Raw genomic sequence first — 18,620 nt, 5'->3', positions numbered from 1 at the left:
CCGGGACTCCTCATGGGCCAGGAGCCAATCAGGGCGCGCCTACGGCGGGGCGCGTCAGCAACAGCCAATCCGTGTGCGGAGAGCTGGGGGCGCGGCCGGTGACGTGTCCGGCGCCCCAGCCACGTGACACCGCACTCCCTGGCTTCACTAGGCCCGGCGCAGCCTTCCGGCGATACAGCAGCGACCCTCCCCAGGCTCCGGGGGCCGCGTGGTAGAATCAGGAGGCGCGCAGGAGGTCGGAAAGGCCCCGACAGCGCTTCTGGGCAGCGCTGATGATACCGGGCAGCGGCGGTGACGGGGGCAACAGTCGAGGAGCACTTGAGACTCCGCAGCTCCTTGGGGCACCGCGCTTGGAGCGGCAATGGCACGTTACGAGGCCACAGCGCCTAGAAGCAACAGGACTGCAATGGGGCACTCAGATAAGACCTGGGCTGCAGCAGTGATTCAGGCAAGCAGCGCTTTAGGAATGCAGCGCTTTGGAGTTCCCAGGCACAGTCTCCTAGCTTCAGGTCAGGCAGTCCAGGGGCAAGATAGCTGCAGCAGGACAGCACAGGGGTTATAGCCCTTAGAGGTGGGAGTGCTTAGAAGGCAGACAGTCCCAGCAACAAGCAGTTCTGGCAGTTCAGGGGCAGTACAGCTCAGGCAGGGCAGCGCAGTGGCACAGGGCAGGTGGTAAGCGCTGGTTACCTGGCTGATCCCCCAGCAGTCCTCACTGTGGGAAGGTGTTCCTTGGCGGCACTGGATGGTTTCTGCACCCTTCTTGTGTGGTTTCTTGAGGGGGCAAAAGAAGGGGGTTGAGTTGGTGGCTCAGCGGCAGGATGGATCCCTTGGCTCACTGAGGGAGGTTCCCTGGGTTCCCCAACGCTGGGCCAGATCAGTGGGTTTGGTAGAGTTCCTCACTCAACTTAAAAGGCAGTGCCTAGGCCCAGTCACTTCCAGTGGTGTAGGTTCCTCCCCTAGGTCCTACCGCCTAAACTCTCCAGACGTTCCCCCAGGTCTAGTGATGCCCCAACCGACAAGCAGGTTTCCCTCCTTTTCCTAAATACCTCTAGGTCAGGTGACCACTCTCTGAAGGCGGCAAGGTGTAACCCCTCCCCTATTCCGGAAGGTACCAGGAGCTTCCACAGTCTAGGCTATGGGCAGTAAAGGCGGGATGGCATTGGTACTGTATCCTAATGTCCCAGCCTGCTCCTGACTACTAGTGTGTTACTAAAAAGACCACTCCGCAGTAGCAGGGGTCTGTGGCAGCCATGTTGGTAGGAGAGAGCACCCGCACCTTAGCACTGATTGGCAGTGGTAAGGCGCCCAGAGACCTACGTCCAACAAAAAAAGATGGTGGAAAAAACAAGGCAAGGGCGAAAAAAACGGGGAAAGACCACCCTAGGGCTGACAGGTCTAACATGCGTCCCCCCAGCCGAAAGTGGGGAGAGCTACCCAACCTCTAGGGAGTTCTCGTCACTAAGGTGGAAAAACCGGGAGAGACCGTCAGCATCGGCGTGGTCTACTCCGGGCCAATGTTCCACCCGAAAGTCCATACCCTGTGGGGAAATGGACCACCTTAGCAACTTTGGGTTTTCGCCTCTCATTTGCATGAGCCAGCGAAGGGGTCGGTGGTCGGTCTGAATGAGGAAGTGAGAACCAAAGAGGCATGGCCTCAACTTCTTCAGGGCCCAGACCACAGCGAAGGCTTCACCCTCTATTGTACTCCACCGTTGTACCCTGGGGAGTAGCCTTTGGGAAACGAAGGCCACAGGCTGGTCTTAGCCTTCGTCGTTCAATTGAGAGAGCACAGCTCCTATGCCATGCTCAGAGACGTCTGTCTGCACGATGAATTCCTTTGAGAAATCTGGTGTTGCAAGCACCGGAGCGGTGCACATTGCGTGCTTCAAGGTGTCGAATGCCTCTTGACAAGCAGCCGTCCAGTTAACTTTTTGTGGCTGCTTTTTGGATGTTAACTCAGTCAGGGGGGCTCCGATGGTACCATACCCCTTGACAAACCGGCGGTAATATCTAGTGAGGCCGAGGAAAGCTCAGAACTCTGTTTGGGTTTTGGGGTGCTACCAGGCCATGATGGTCTCAATTTTGGCCTGGAGGGGTTGCACCTTACCCCGCCCACCAGGTGTCCCAGGTAGACGACAGATCCCTGTCCAATCTGGAACTTGCTAGCCTTGATGGTTAGGCCAGCCCGCTGTAGAGCCTGGAGCACCTCCTGGAGGTGCTGCAGATGGTCCTCCCAGCTGCTGCTGAAGACAGCTATGCCGTCCAGGTAGGCAGCTGAGAAGGTCTCTAGGCCAGAAAGCACATGGTTAACCAACCGCTGGAAAGTGGCCGGAGCATTCTTGAGCCCGAAGGACATCACCCGAAATTGAAAGTGGCCCTCGTGGGTGGAGAAGGCTGTTTTCTCTTTTGCTCCGTCCGCCATGGCAATCTGCCAGTATCCTGACGTCAGATCGATGGTACTGAGATACCGGGCTGCTCCCAGCTGGTCAATCAGCTCATCCGCATGAAGGATCGGGTGAGCATCCGTCTTGGTCACGGAATTCAGACCACGGTAATCCACACAGAACCGAAGTTCTGGTGTGGGGCCGCCTTCGGCACCAACACTACCGGACTAGCCCAAGGGCTGCTGGAAGGCTCAATCACCCCCAGCTCCATACATTTTGGCCACCTCACCCTGGATGCTGCTCTTGATCTTGTCGGACAGCCGGTAAGACTTGATTTTCACAGCTGGTCTGTCCCCTGTGTCCACGTCATGGGTAAACAGATGCGTGATTTCAGGCGTGAGGGAGAACAAAGAGGCATACTGCTCCAACACCTGGCGGCATTCCCTCTGTTGCTCCGGGGTCAAGGACAGGGAGATGATCACTCCCTCCACCGATCCATCCTTCTCGTGGGCCGCCAGAAGGTCAGGAAGAGGATCGCTCTCTTCCTCCTCGCTCCCATCCGTCACCATGAGGAGAGCAAGCTCAGATCGCTCATGGTGTGGCTTCAGGCGGTTGATGTGGAACACCCTATGGGGTTGTCGGGGGGTCTTCAGGTCAACAACGTAAGTGGTCTGGCCTCGCTTCTCCACGATTTTGTATGGCCCAGTCCACCGGTCCTGGAGGGCGCTAAGCTCTCCGGGCTCCATGACCCACACCTTCTGTCCAGCATCCAACTCCACCGTCTGAGCGTTGCGGTCATACCACTCCTTCATGACGGCTTGACTAGCCTCCAGGTTGTCTGAGGCTTCCTTCCACAGCTTGGCCATCTAGCTGCGGAATGCCAGCATGTAGCTGACCACGTCACGGGGAAACTTCTTCGAAGTCTTCTCCCACCCCTCCTTCACAAGGCTGAGGGGCCCCCTAATGGGATGGCCATAGAAAAGCTCAAAGGGCTGAACCCGACTCCCTTCTGCGGCACCTCTCGGCACGAAAACAGCAGGCAGGGGAGGAGGACGTCCCACTTCCGCCTCAAGTCCTCTGGCAGGCTCCGGATCATCCCCTTCAGGGTATTATCGAAGCGCTCTACGAGCCCGTTAGTCTGGGTGGAGTACAGGTAGGTCACTCCGCACTCCTTCCACATGGCCTTCATGTAGGCCGACATGAAATTCGTGCCCCTATCCTACACCACGACCTTGGGGAATCTCACACGAGTAAAAATCCCCATCAAGGCCGGGCCACCACAGGTGCAGTGATGATCCTCAGAGGAATGGCCTCTGGATAGCGAGTGGAGTGGTCCACCAACACCAAAATGAACCGGTGTCCCGAAGAAGTCGGCGGGTCCATTGGCCCGACAATATCTATGCCGACCCGCTCAAAAAGGGTACCGACAAGCGCAAGCGGTTCCAAAGGGACCTTCAACTTAGTCCCAGTCTTGCCACTCGCCTGGCAAGTCTTACAGGTCTTGCAATAGGTGTCAGAGGCAACTCGCATTCTGGGCCAGTAGAAGTGTGGGATCAACCGTGCAAAGATGTCCAGCTAGTGGTATTTCATGTGCCAATTCTAGCAGGAAGGCCCGATAGCATTGGGGGACCACTAGCGCCCTTGATGATCCATGCACTGGAGCCTTAGGCTCACTGTAGAGGAGGCTATCCTCCCAGTAAATATTGTAATTGCCAGTCTCTTGGTTGGTTGCTTGGGCTTCGGCCTGCCGCCGCCTGCCTTCAAGTGTGGGGCACTCTCTCTGCGCCCGACAAAATTCCTCCCGGGTAGGTCCCCCTTCCACCCGCCACTCAGCAGGGGGCGGCAAGTCCCCCACGGGAACAACATCCACCTCTGCGGACTCCGGGGTTACCTCTGTGGGCTCCCCATCCATCTCATGGTGCGTGTCCTCCACAACGTCGTCTTCCTGACCAGCATTGGCTTGGGCCATTGTCTCAGGCTCCAACCCGGAATGAGTTCCTTGCCGGGCAGCCATGGACCTCGTGACCACGCAAGTCCATCCTGGTAACCCCAGCATTTCAGTGTGGGCTTGGAACTCCACTTCCTTCCAGGCGGTATACTCCAGATCGTTCCCGAGCAGACACTCAACTGGCAAGGCAGGGCGTACAGCAACTCTCAATGGGCCCTTGACTCCTCCCCACTCAAAGGGAACCTGAGCCACAGGGTAGTGACTCACGCTGCCGTCAGCCAACACAGCCGGATGGAATACGTCAGGGATCACTTGCTCGGGGGACACCAGCCGTCTCAGCACCATAGTCATGCCGGCACCCATGTCCCTCAGAGCCTCCGCCTCCTGTCCGTTAACCTGCACCCTCTGCCGGTATTTGGCAGTGTTCAATGGCAATGGTGTCACTGGGACCATCTCTCTATCCCCGAGTGAGACCAGGGTCAGGCCTGTCCACTCCCCTCCCATATCTAGGGGCAACTCCTCCCCCAGTGCTACACTAGCCACCCCAGGACTCTTACCTCCTATGGGGGCTGGGGATCGCTTCCGACACTGGGGATCCCCCTTGTAGTGTCCAACCTCCCCACACTCGTAGCACTGGACAGTTCTTGGCTGCTGACTCTTGTCAGGGTAAGTGGATTTCTGGGATCCAGATTGAGGTAGGGAACCTACCCCTTTCCCAGGCTGTCTATTTTGTGGGCCTCGAGAGAACTCCTTCCTTTTATCTCCTCCCTCTCTCTTCTGGGGAAAACCCTGTCCACCTTTCGGGTCATCTCCCCCGGGTCCCTTGTAGGACACCCGAGTGCTAACCCAGGTATCCGCCTCCTCCGCAAGTTCACGAGGGTCGGTCAGCTTGCGGTCCACCAGATGTTGGCGCAGCTCCTGAAAACATTGATCTAGAAGGTGCTCTCTTAAAAACAAGTTGTTCAGCCCTTCATAATCGCTCACTTCGCTGCCACACACCCAACCATCTAAAGCCTTCCGGGCATAGTCAAAGAAATCCACCCAGTTTTGTGTATGCAGCTAATGGCTGTTGCGGAACCTCTGGCGATACTTCTCTGGGGTGAAGCCAAACTTCCTAAGCAGGACCTCCTTCAAGACAGGGTAGTTGACTTGGTCCGCTTTCTTTAAAGTCAGGAGTGTGTCCCTTACCACGGGAGGTATGTATCGATACAGGCCACCCCCCAGTAACTCTAGGGTACCCCATGGGCTACCAAGGACACCTCATACGCCTCCAACCACTTGTCAATGTCATCCCCCACACTGTAGCTAGCTATCACCTCCTTTGGTAGATAGAACTTAGGCTCTCATGGAACCTCTGGTATGCTGCCACCATTCAGATTACCTTGCGCACCTACCTGCATTGCTTGCAGCTCCAACTCTTTTAAGCTAAGCTTGTGCGCAAGCTTCCTCTCCTCCATAGCTAACCTCTTTTCCTCTCTCTCCTTCTCCATCTTAGCAAGCTCCCATCTCAATTGCCTCTCCTCCCTCATGTCCTCATACTCCTCTGGCGATGCACTCCTCCTAGACACCATACTGCCTGCCCCAGAACGTCTTCCTGGCAACACATTTTCACTAACAGCAATGTGCAGTAGGTCTAGCTCTCCTGGAGTGCCCGCCTCCTCTTGTGTGCCCAGCTCCTCCTGTCCCCCCTCCCCTGTCCCCTCCGGGTGGGCGATTACCCATGCCCTCAAGGCTTTCCGAAGCTCCTCCTTCTCGTTGCTTTGCCCGACAGACACCCCCATCCCCTGACAGAAGTCCCTCAGCTGTGCCACCGTGTACACTTCTAGATTGGCCAGCTCAAACTCCATCTTGACAGGTGGGGACCCAGACAATTTAAGTGAAAGAACACTAGGACGTAGGTAACAGGTTAAAACAGGAATCTGCGCACTCAGTTAGACAGTGGAGGTCAATTTGCTAAGCTTGCATGCAACAGGTGTCCAATTGCGGCGCACCCTGACTCACTGAAGGGTGCTGCACAGCCACAGGTCCTTATCCCACCGCTGAACACCAATGTGAGAACTGGGGTCACCAATTCCACTGCGGTAGCTTGGCGCGAGCGGGAAGGCACCCAAAGGCTAGGTGTAAAGTAGCAGTGCAGCACACACTCAAACTGAGACAGGAAACGCACGCAATAACTGACACCACACCAGCTAGTCTTTTTTTAAAACAAGATGCTTTTATCTAGATTAGGCTCATTGCTGATAAATAATTCATTGTAATCAATTCAGCATTAACTCATCAGGCCACATTTCATTGTAGGCATAGGTAAAGCCATTCCATGAGAACTCAGGCAACATTTCATTATAAAAGAGCAGGTATGTAATTCCTTCCATGAGAACTCGATCAACATTTCATTAGGTAAGCCTAAATATCAACATGAGACATCAGCAGGATCAATAAAACAGCATTTCATAGGTCCTCAAGCACATGAACCTCTATTTGCATGGCACGTTATTAACAGTAACTCAGCTGCCTGCTTGAGGGCAGGCTACAGCAAACACTCCCCTAGCCAGGGGTTAACTTTATTACCAACAAACAAAATAGTCACCAAGTGGGGCTAACGCCCAGTTCAGGGGGTCCTGGGGAACTTCCCCTCTCACCTTATCGCTGGTGGGCCCACACGGGGGTAAGCAGGGCCCAAGGGCGGTCGCCGGCAGGGAGGAGCGGTCACGGGCTGCCTCTTGGGGTCTTGGGGGTTCCTTGGCAGCCCGCTCTCCCTCGGCGTGGGGCCCACCCCGGGGGGTTTTCCACTGGGATTCCAGCCTTGTTGTCGAGTGGGCCGATCAGGGGAGGCCCGCGCGGCTCCGGTGCTCTTCCCGGGGCCTCCCCGCTGTCCCCAGCGTGGCTCCGGCCTTCCGGGACTCCTCATGGGCCGGGAGCCAATCAGGGCGCGGCTCCTGGGCGGTGCGGCCGCCGCCGCCTACCAGGGCGCGCCTACGGCGGGGCGCGGCAGCAACAGCCAAACCGTGTGTGGCGGGCTGGGGGCGTGGCCGGTGACGTAGCCGGCTCCCCAGCCACGTGACACCACACTCCCTGGCTTCACTAGGCCCGGCGCGGCCTACCGGAGATCCAGCAGCGGCCTTCCCCAGGCTCCGGGGGCCACGCTGTGGAATCAGGAGGCGTGCAGGAGGTCGGACGGCCCCGACAGCGCTTCCGGTCAGCACAGATGACGCCGGGCAGTGGCGCTGACGGGGGCAACAGTCGAGGAGCTCTCGAGACTCCTCAGCACCTTGGGGGCACAGCGCTTGGAGCGGCAATGGCGCGCTACGAGGCCACAGCGCCTAGAAGCAACAGGACTGCAATGGGGCACGCAGATAAGACCTGGGCTGCAGCGGTGAGTCAGGCAAGCAGCGCCTTAGGAATGCAGTGCTTTGGAGTTCCCAGGCACAGTCTCCTAGCTTCAGGTCAGGCAGTCCAGGGGCAAGATAGCTGCAGCAGAACAGCATAGGGGTTATAGCGCTTAGAGGTGGGAGCGCTTAGAAGGCAGACAGTCCAAGCAATAAGCAGTTCTGGCACTTCAGGGGCAGTAAAGCTCAGGCAGAGCAGCGCAGGGGCACAGGGCAGGTGGTAAGCGCTGGTTACCTTGCTGATCCCCCAGCTGTCTTCACTGTGGGAAGGTGTTCCTTGGCGGCGCTGGATGGTTTCTGCGCCCTTCTTGTGTGGTTTCTTGAGGGGGCGAAAGAAGAGGGGTTGAGTTGGTGGCTCAGGGGCAGGATGGATCCCTTGGCTCACTGAGGGTGGTTCCCTGGGTTCCCCAATGCTGGGCCAGATCAGTGGGTTTGGTAGAGTCCCTCACTCAACTTAGAAGGCAGTGCCTAGGCCCAGTCACTTCCAGTGGTGTAGGTTCCTCCCCTAGGCCCCACCGCCTAAACTCCTGCAGATGTTCCCCCAGGTCTAGTGATGCCCCAACCGACAAGCAGGTTTCCTTCCTTTCCCTAAATACCTCTAGGTCAGGTGACCACTCTCTGAAGGCGGCAATGTGTAACCCCTCCCCTATTCCAGGAGGTTCCAGGAGCTTCCACAGTCTAGGCTATGGGTAGTAAAGGCGGGATGGCATTGCTACTGTATCCTAATGTCCCAGCCTGCTCCTGACTACTAGTGTTTTACTAAAAAGACCACTCCGCAGTAGCAGGGGCCTATGGCAGCCATGTTGGTAGGAGAGAGCACCTGCACCTTAGCACTGATTGACAGTGGTAAGGCGCCCAGAGACCTAGGTCCAACAAAAAAAGATGGTGGAAAAAACAAGGCAAGGGCGAAAAAAACGGGGAAAGACCACCCCAGGGCTGACAGGTCTAACACTGCCTGTAACACACTCATGCCCCCAGGATCCCGATCCGGGATACTGCTGCCCATGTCACCTTACAACTTACCAAAGGGTCCCTGGGCCAAAAGAGGCCCAGGAGAGGGCCTGGGGGTGGCTACTTTTGGGGAGTTGGACACAGGGATTCGCAGCACACCAAGCCTTGTGGCAAAACCCCGACAATGCATGGCGGCAGTTGGATTAGCGTATGGTAATTAAATATTACTTTACACTTTAAAAACCTTAGAAATTCACAGAGAAAAGCAAAGGATACAGGATGTTTTAGTTAGGAAATAGCATTAGTGCCCTAAGATAACTATAACTCGAGCCCTCGCCATAACTCGAGCCCTCGCTATGCGCTGATAATTATCCCACATATTAACCACTCATGACATCTTCTATGACATCATTGATAATATCCCTGCAACATTTACAGTGAAATTATTGATGAGAAAACTGTACATGGCGGGGACGCAAGTTATAGTTACTTGAGATAACTCTAACTATGAATTCTCAATTTCTATGGTTTTGTGTGTGTAAAATCTGAACCTAACTATAACGTCCCTGTAACCTGAGCTGAAATCCAACTCGGTCAAGGGCACCTGCGGATCCTCGAGGAATGCAAGCATCAAGATGGGAATGCGCTGAGAACAGAGCCGAGCATGGGACCGCAGTGGTTCCAGCCTGGAGTCTAAGTCTGCTGTCTCTAACAGCCTGATTCATCATTCTCCCGTTTTGCGAGCCCCTAATAGCGAATCATAGCGAATCGCTATTAAGGACTCGCAAAACGGGATTCATGTAGAAATTGCATAAAGAAATGTGATTCCTACATATTTCTTATTTGCGATTAGCTAATTGCTAATCGCAAATAAGGAATAACTCGCCATTCATTCCTATGGGCCAAAAGGCCCATAGGAATGAATGGGGAGTATTCCTTATTTGCGATTAGCAATTAGCTAATCGCAAATAAGATAGCGATTTGAAGGGTGCCAGGGGTGTCCAAAGGACACCCTGTAGCACCCCTCAAATGAAATTTTACACAGGTGTTGCACACACACATGTCCAAAGGACATGTGTGTGTGTAACATGCAACTCAGAAAAATGCATTTAAATGCATTTTTCTGAGTTTTCGCAATTTATCACGAGGTCTGACATTGCGGTAAATTGCGGCCAGAAATTGCAAATTCGCAAAAAAAAATTGGATGATGAATTCCTTAAATGTAATTCCTCGCAAAATTGCGAGATCGCAATTTGCGATTTTTGCATTTGGGATGATGAATCCCAAATGCAAAAATCGCACTCGCAAAGGGCCAGATTCTCAGAATCTGGCCCTTTGCGAGCGCAATTTTGTTTGATGAATCGGGCGGTAAGTCTCAGAGGTGTCAGATAGATGTCCAACTCACATTCTCCTCCCCAAACAGGCATCGGAAAACAGGTACGATACAGTCTTTGTAGACCGGTCTGAAAGACAGGAACCAAGAAGTACTTAGTTCTTGAAGGCAAGGCGCAACCAGATGTTGTACCATGCTCTCACGGTAATATCTTTCCAGGAGAGCTTTTGCAATCTCGCTGGCGGATAGTCCGTCAATTGCGTGGCAGGTAAGCAACAATCAGGATTACAGCAATAGCTAGCAGGATCAGAGGTAGACCCCCAAAAATGCTTCCAAATATGGAGTGTATAAAGTTAGGAATAACTCAGAGGATGGTCTGGAAGGTGTTAAGGAATCCTGGCCCTATGGTTTTATATAGGTGTACAACACCACTCGTATCTGGCATATTTACCATACGACCTACCATTTCTGTGAAATGTCGGGGGCAGTTTGTACAGATTAGCGCTTGTATCTCTGTTGATGTCCTTGCAACTTGAAGTTCAAAGGTTACTTATGCAGAGGTCAATGGCACGGTTTGCTGAAAAAGCATGGCTTTCATTCTGCACAAAGCATCAAACTGTATAAAAGAAACATTCAGTGAAGGCCATACTGGCGCCTCCCTGACTGTATTTGTCGGAGGAAACAATACTTGCATACAGCAAGTAACCCTGGTGTTCACGGTGACTAAATAGGCAATGCCCGGGAGCATCCCCCAACAACCTTGATCTTTCAACATCAAGTAACTCCCATTCAAAAGTAACTCGAACACTGGCGTGAATACCGCAGCATGAGTTCCTTTCATGTGGCAAGACAAATTCAAAACCGAACCACTACAGGCCCGTGCAAAACGACGCAAAGATTGGATCATCCAGCTCAATAACATAATAGAACGTAACTGTGATTGGCCATGTTGTAATATGGCTAAATCCTGTTCCAGTATGTCAATAGCAGAAGATACAATGTTGTCCAATGAATATACTCCACCACAGCTAAAGCTTTTTCTAAGTGTATGCGGTCTATATCCCGTATTCTCTCTGCGGCTTCTTGTTGGGAAATCTTCCAGATTTTATTATAGGCAGCATAAATGCCTGCATGCCTGCATATATGAAACATTTTCAACGTTGTTTCCTAGGTCCCAGTAAAAAGTCCTTAAGATCCATGTCATGTGAGAGTAAAGATAAGTGTTGTTTCACTTCTGCAAGCGTTGAGGTTTCTTGCAATTCTAGGTACAACTTCCCAACACTATATAATGTCACAACCCTTGGATGTTTTCTCTGTACATAATGTGAATTTGGCCTATGCATACTGAGTCCCTTGGTGATGTGTAGGAACCGTTTATGACATGTGTTCGTGTCTAAGGGCCAAACCACCCACTCCTTCCAATTTGGGTCTGATCTATTGTACTTTAGTATGTCATCAATTGCTGCCCTTCCTTTGAAGAAGAATTCTGCCACCCCTGTGATGGTGTAGGAAACTTTGGAGTGTTCAGGTACTTTATCTTGGCTGTTCAAGACAGGATGTCTGTTGCACAGTATCATTTAAAAAGCTTATCTGCTGTGGAATGAGGCATGTTCTAAATAGTGCCTCTGTACCCTGGACTTGCCAGTTCCTTGAACCCTTAATCGATTTTGAGTCAATTTCGTATTTCCATAGGTTGAACCCCTGTTCAGACAATTGGGCCAAAAAGGGAGCAGAGTAAATCTGTTTAGTGTTTGTCAACATAATTTTCATTGCTTATTTTGGTACAACCTTATAATAAAATGAGGCTGGATCTGTGGTGTTAAACCCTGAAAAGTATGCAAATTTCTGTGCAAACATTTTTGGACTACTTGTTGGTGGTGTTGGGCAATGTTCCCACTGATGGTACTCAAATACACTCCTAGGTGAAATGGATTTGTGCAGGAAATGATGACCACAATGTTGGTAACAATACAATTTGTCATTATCTGATGAACCCTCTAACATTTCATTATTAGAAAATGCAGCAGTTTTCTCTAAATCAGACAATATGTTATTTACTGTTTCAGTGTCCCAATCAGAAAATGTACTGGAGGAAATGAAATCACCTAATGAGATTTTAAATACATGATAAAAAATGTTAAGTTCAGTCGTTCCGAATATTTTGAAATCAACCTTGTCCCATACTATACGATCAGGTATAGGAACAGCTGTAATGTTCACTGATGACAAGTCTCTTTGTTCACAATGTGATGATGGATGTGGCTTCAGTAGGATGTTGACCTTTTGGGGTGTGGAACCTTGTTGAAGAAAGCGTCCATTGATAAGAATACTAAAAGTCAATACTAAGCCTAGCCAGAAAAGTAAAACCATTTACCAGAAATTACCCAGAGTTCAATCCAAGGTGATACCAGGTATGTCTTTTGAAGAAAGAGAAGAAAGTTCTTTAATTCTTGCTTGAATGGTGTTTTGGCTGACATCGTTTCCGGCTCACTTGGATACAGAGAAAACGAATCAAAGTTAATGAAATAGCCAGAAGCTGTTCGATCAGTTGTTGGAATCGCATCAGGATTGGTTGAAATTTTATTTTCCTCTTGACGAGGCATGTTGATGTAGACGTCTGTATTCGGTCTAATTGCAACTTGTGAATTATTCTGATTTTCATTTTGAATTTGAATGTCATGTTCAAGTGGAACAAGTTCCATAGCATTGTTGCTTAGTCCTTCATTCCTTACAGGTGACTCTTCAAGCGCGATGAGTCTTTCTGTTTGAAGAACTTGGATTGTAGCTAGAGGAGGGCGTCTGCTACAGCGGAGTCCATTAGGCCTACTGTTTAGTATCGGCCACATAGTGCGGTTTGATTAAGTCGATTGAGACAGATCTTTTCTCCTTTTTCCGGTAAGAGGCGGGAGCAGCACAGTTCTTGTTCTGTGTACTGCAAGGACTGGTACAGTTTTCCTTTTTGTCTGCAATTGTTTCTCTGACCAGATCCCCCACTTTTGAGATCCAGACAGGTCTTGCTGTGACTACCTTGACTTCCTCAGTGGCGGTCTGCTTTAGATGGACGTTGCTTTGTTTTGTCCTGGATTCATTGAGAGCCTGTAAAACAGTCAAACGATCATGGATATCAAATGGTTTTCATCCACCACTGCGCCTTCACAATCAAGGTCTGGTACCCACATTTGTGTCCCAAAGAGGTCCTCATATGGAGTGACACCCCCTAGAGGGCAGTGGAGAAACAGTTCGAGCGTCAGCAGAACACTGAGGTCATACCCATAGGAATCTCGAGCATGAATCCACTGCTGCCATGATATATCTGTAAGCCCTGTCCATTTGTAAGGGGCCGCAGTGGTCCAAGTACACACATGCGAGAGGTTTGTCTGACTTCAGTAATGGCGTCTGTGCCGGGTGTGCAACGGTGGAGCCTTTTATCTGCTGGCAGATGTCGTATTTTCAAGACATAGTCTTTAGTTGGCTTAGTTAACCCTGGCCACCAATAGCGCTGTTTCAGTGAAGAAATAGTCGCTGTAACACCTGTGTGCGCAGAGCACAAACCCTCGTGTTCAGCTAGTGTTAAACCTAGCCTGCGATCCAAATTTGGTATTACTCTATCGCCCACCCCAGGAATCAGAGCATATGGAATGTTTTGTGCATCTAACTTGTAGGTGTATTTGAGTGGAAATTTTTTAGGTACTGCTGTGCTGCCTTTGCGTGATGCGATGACAGCTACCATTATACCTCCCTCTATTCTCATTTTTGAACGAGTCAGCGCAGCTACGAAAGCCATGCAAACAGCCCCCTTTGCGGCTTCATCAGTCAGTGAATGCCATCACATTGATGATTCAGTGTATGGATCACGTGAGTCCTCGGTAGCTTGGATTTCAATTCTTCTACCTGTTCCCATAACATTTTGTGTTTAATTGTGCCACCTTTTGCATCTACAAAACCCATTTTGTTCCAATGCTGTAAGTATTCATTGTACGACTGTACACAGTAAAAAGAATCACACACGATTAGTGTGGGGAATTCTCGATCCGTATTTACAAGTGCCAGTCTAAGTGCTTTTAATTCTGCCAACTGGCCGTGCAGTCTCCTAGAGATTGTGTTTTTGTGCAACTGGGATGGAATTTGCCATCATGCATGCGATCTTTAACGATAGCACACGCTGAAAAATATTGCTGCTTATTTCCTATAGCCAGTTGTGCAGAACCGTCAGTATAAATAATATATTCATACTGATCTAGAGGCAAGATTTCATTTGGTAGAGGATATTCTTGTTCATACTGCAGGAATGCTTGTGTTTTTAAACTTGGATCAAATCTGTATTCAACATCTGTTGCAGTAAGAGAATTAGATTAACGCTTTCGCGTTTTGGATGCTAGCCTTTGTAGCAGCTTCTAAAGCCGGTACCGGAGTTACGACAATAATGCGTTTCTCCTGAGCCAGTGCTCTTTCTCTTGCTACAGCAGTCTGAACTGCTGTCAGGATTTTTTCTGTTGAAGTGAAACACATTTCTGCATTTGTGTACAGGTGTGAGTTGTAAGCGATTGGTACAGTTTCTCCTTCACTATAGGTCACATAAGTGTACCCGCATTGACCCACGATTATTTGGATCATTATGTGGCGTACGTTTACAAGTGTTTGGAAGCAATCATGTCTTCCTGGAGTAAACTAAGAATATGAGTATGTTCTTGTGTCCAGTCTCTGGTTGAAAAGTCAGGTTTGATTAAGTCATTGAAAGGTGTTACCCTTTGTGCGTAATCTAAAATGTATGTCCTGACGAAATTTAGGAATCCAAGTATTAATTGTAAATTTTTTAAAGATTTTTGAGGCTGGAGCAACGCACATTTTTTAGCTGCCAGACTTTTGCCTTCACTTAAGCTCATATCCCAAAAATAGGGCATTGAGGTGGGCTATTTTCGATTTTTTAAAGTTGAATTTGTAGCCCTCTGCGGCAGATCCCATAATAATGGTGCTTACCCTGGTCATGTGCCTTTAAGTCGTTGTCCGTCAGATAAATATCATCCACATAGGACAACGCTTCTTTATCAAATTTTTGAAGTAACTCTGTTACTCTTGCTGAAAATACACCCGGGCTGTTTTTATACCCTTGTGCTAGATGACAGAATTGTTGTTGGGGTCATAACGCACTGAATGCGGTCAGATACCTGCTTTCAGGCGCTATATTTTGACAGAAAAATCCATTTGAGATATCAAGTGTGGTTTTGTATTTTTTGCGCACAATGTTATTCATTAATGCGGCACTAGGTGCATTTTGGACAGCAAATGTCTTTGTGCATGAGTTTAAATGTCTGCAATCTAAAACTAGACGATATGTATTGTTGGGTTTAGTGACAGGAAACAAAGAATTGTTCATTGGAGAGGTACATTTTTCAATGACCCCCTGGTATTCAAGTTGATCTAAGATCTCCCTGACCTGTTTTTTAGCTTCTTGCTTTATGGGATATTGACTCTGAGCATTAGGTGAAACCTTTAATGGGATCACATGGTAGGTTGAGTTCTCATTCCATCCTGCGTGATTTTTGTACAATGCCAGAGCTTGGGCTACTGCCCACTCCTGTGCATTTGTATGTTTAAGGTGAACGGGAACGTTGTTGGAAAATGCAGGAAAAATTATACTTTCTCCCTTGGGGCACTCTATTACGAATGCAGGCGGCCAATCTTGTTATGCTAACAGGATGTAATAACCAGAAGGCAAGTTCTTCCAAAAAAGAACTTTCACTTTACTGGGCTTGTCCCCCTCCAACCGGAGTGTTATTTCATATAACTTATGTGGGACGCTCACCCTGGTGTCTGGTGTTTCCGCCGTGATGTAATCCTTCAACTCCGCTGTCACCAGAAATTCCTTTAGGTTCAGGCAAGCTATTGTTACTTCTGCCACACTGTCTAGCAACATCAGAGCCCATTCCCCATTCAGAAGTTGTGTCCTCAGAATTATGGGCATGTCTGATTTTCTGACCAGCAACTTTCTTTTTCTTAAATTGAGGTTTTGGATTTTGCTTATCTTCTTTTTAAGAAGTAAAGTCCTGAGTGCGATGCTTGTCTCTGGACTGTGTGTGCTCCTCTCTATTTTCTGACTGTCCTTCTCTTTCGGAGCGTTTCTTCGAGCCCTAAAAGGAACGAGAGGAATGTGTATCAGTGTCCTGATACATGTCAGGTTTCCTATTGTTATCCCTATTCCTAGGGTTATACCTCCTTTCAGAGGGCTCCTGTAGAGGAGACCTACCTCGGGATGGAGATCTCTTGTCTTTAGAATTTTCTTTTTTATTATCCCACTTCTTTTTAGAAGAAGTAGGTGTCTGCTTAGAAATGTCCTTTTCAGGACTGCCATGTAGGTGAGGTTTTAAAGCTCTGCCCCCAAACTATCTCTGCCTAATTCTGCATACGCAATTTCAATTATTTTGGGTAGTTCAGCCTCCTGAATTAACGGGCCGACCTCCCTTAGGTGTTGGCGGATTGCCACTGATGCTGCTTCCCCTTTAATATTAGCTAGCCTTATGGCTGATACCTGGTCGAAGTTATTTAATAACTTCATCCCTAAGTTTAGGGCAGGTTCTGCTCCGTAGTCATTTTGAATTTGTCTTAATACATCTGGTATTACTGCTAATGAAGGAATACCATGAGTTCTGGTATATATGGCAGCAAAGACTGTACCCCAAGTGGTGTAATCTCCATGGGCAAACAGATTGTTAACATTCTGTGTTTTTCAAATGGTGTTGTATTTGGGAATACTGCTTCTAACCGGGTCATTTTCTGAGCTACACAGAAAGGAATTTGTTCACGTTTTGTGGGCACTTTGCCCATTACCGCGTGTGATGTTTTTGGAGTAATTGTAGTATTAGTGCTCTGTGTAAGAGCTGCAATAGGTGTAACTACTGTAGGTTGGACTGCTCGTGTCGAAGTGTGTCATGTTTCTGTAGAGTTTTATTAACTCTTTGATTTAAACAAGTAGTTCATCGCCTGGCATTGTGTCAATGTCTGGATGTGATGCATAGGTTGATAATATCGGCCATGTTGCTCCTGGTCTTCCTAAAGGACCAAGCCTTGCTCTTGTTCTTGTGTGGGGTAGGGCACACGTAAACCAGAAAATATGTTCCTGGTAGGTAAGTGGAATCTCAATCTCCTCAAACAGAGTGTAAGCTGCTGTAACTTCTTCATGTTTGTAATAATGAAAAGCTTTTGTTACAGCATCTGCTTCTGGGAATATAACCCATGAGTAGAACACCTCTGTTTTGAAATCTTCGTGTGCCTCTATCACAAATAATACTACACCTCCTCTGGGTGATAACCCATGTTTGACAAGTTTAACTGTCAAAGTTTGTCTTACTTTGGGTGCAATATGTATTGCATTTGTATCTTCCTCACCAGACTGATTAAGTCCTAGGTGTAAGTCTCTCTCCTCCTCAGACATCGTGTTTAAGACACGGAATTACTGTCCAAGGAAATTCTGAAAAGGTTTTATGCAAAGGTTTTTTGCACAATTTTTGGAAATTTTCCTTTCAAGCTTGATTAAGCAACAGCCATTACATAGGATATCTCGCCTACTCAGCTGTGGCAGAGTGTTTTTTTTCTCCACCTACTCCAGACGTCAATGGGTTTTGTAAGTAGGGTGTCTGAGAATAAGTACAAATGAGCTGCTCAGATTCTACTGTTGAGTAAGTGTGCCATGTATATACCACGTTGGGTAAACCATGTTTGACAAGTTGGGCGCCAAATAGTGTTCATGCAGGACCTACGCTGTTTACGGATAACATATACTGTGGGTTTGGTGGCAAACTGACTCTGTACACCCTCTTTTTTTTTTTTTTTTTTTTTTTATTGAGATGGTTCCGGGTATCAAAAAAAAAAAATACATTAATCAACAGGATAAAATCAGACATTGAAATTACTATATACATCTTATAATTACAATTGAAGAAGACATAAATACATGTTTGTTTCAGACAGTAGTACGTAAGGGAGTCAATCAACATCGCCAATAAGTCTGCTTACTCTTATTCATCTGACTTCTCTCCAATTTCTAAGAGGAGCCCATATCTTCTTTCCATATTCTCTCGACCTCTTTCCTTTGAAATCATACAGACACTCCTCTATATTATGAGTTCCCAGAAGCCTAGTTAACCACATCTGAAAAGTGGGAGCTACAGAGTCTTTCCATCCCGCCGCAATTAAAATCCTAAAAACAGCCATAGATAGAAAAGTAAATGCTTCGGCCTCTTGCTCAAGCTTTAAGTTTTCATCCCTGCCAATCAAAACAATAGTAGGGGATAGAGTGATCTGTTGCTCTAGCAGCCCCGTTAGAAACCTTTCCATTTCTTTAAAAACTGGAGTAAGATTCTGACAGTTATAAAACATATGGGATAGATCTGCAGGGCCCTGGTCACACCTGGGACACCTATCATTTTCTCTCTTACCCCATTTGAACAGCTTGGCAGGCGTGTAATACAAGTTAAAAATAGTCTTGTAGTGCTGTGCTTTTAAATTTGAAGCTCTTAATATTTTCTTATTCATTGCTAAGGCATAATCAATGTCTATATCTGGATCCCCAATTCTTTGAGCCCAAGCTGATTCGATTTGTCCGATGTCATCTCCCAAGCCCT

This window comes from Lissotriton vulgaris, chromosome 2_1, assembly GCF_964263255.1.
Source record: "Lissotriton vulgaris chromosome 2_1, aLisVul1.2, whole genome shotgun sequence".
NCBI lineage: Eukaryota > Metazoa > Chordata > Amphibia > Caudata > Salamandridae > Lissotriton > Lissotriton vulgaris.
Note: the sequence above shows the minus strand (reverse complement) of the source record.